Raw genomic sequence first — 913 nt, 5'->3', positions numbered from 1 at the left:
GTTTTGATATAGCAGTCTATATATAAAGGAGATTGTTTTATGTTGCCAGTCTTTTAATTTCAAATGCATTTCCAATATCCTGCATTTGTACTCTCCTCTTCTCATGATTGCTGGTTTTGATACCATATTTTTTGTGTGGATGATTTCCTACCTTTATATTTGCCTTTACCAGTGAGCTTTTCCTTTTGTAATATTCTTGCTTTTAGTTGTGGCCTTTTCTTTTTCACCTAGAGAAGTTCCTTTAGCATTTGTTGCAAAGCTGGTCTGGTCTGGTGGTGCTGAATTCTCTTAGCTTCTCATTTTTGTAAAGCTTTTGATTTCTCCATCAAATCTGAACAAGAGCCTTGCTGGCTAGTGTATTCTTGGTTGTAGGTTCTTCCCTTTCATCACTTTACAGGCCACTCCTTTCTGGCCTGTAATGTTTCTGCTGAAAAATCAGCTGATAACCTTATGGAAGTTCCCTTGTATGTTATTTGCTTCTTTTCCTTTGCTTTTAGTATTTTCACTTTGTCTTTTTTTTTTCTGCATACAGGTCTTTTGTCTCCCTAGGTAGGTTTATTCCTAGGTATTTTATTCTTTTTGTTGCAATGGTAAATGCGAGTGTTTCCTTAATTTCACTCTCAGATTTTTCATCATTAGTATATAGGAATGCAAGAGATTTCTGTGCATTAATTTTGTATCCTGCTACTTTACTAAATTCATTGATTAGCTCTAGTAGTTTTCTGGTGGCATTTTTAGGATTTTCGATGTATAGTATCATGTCATCTGCGAACAGTGACCATTTTACTTCTTCTTTTCCAATTTGTATTCCTTTTATTTCTTTTTCTTCTCTGATTGCCATGGCTAGGACTTCCAAAACTATGTTGAATAATAGTGGTGAGAGTGGACATCCTTGTCTTGTTCCTGATCTTAG

Source organism: Physeter macrocephalus, chromosome 8 (genome assembly GCF_002837175.3).
Source record: "Physeter macrocephalus isolate SW-GA chromosome 8, ASM283717v5, whole genome shotgun sequence".
Lineage (NCBI taxonomy): Eukaryota > Metazoa > Chordata > Mammalia > Artiodactyla > Physeteridae > Physeter > Physeter macrocephalus.
The sequence above is the reverse complement of the archived record's forward strand: the minus strand, read 5'-3'. Positions refer to the sequence as shown.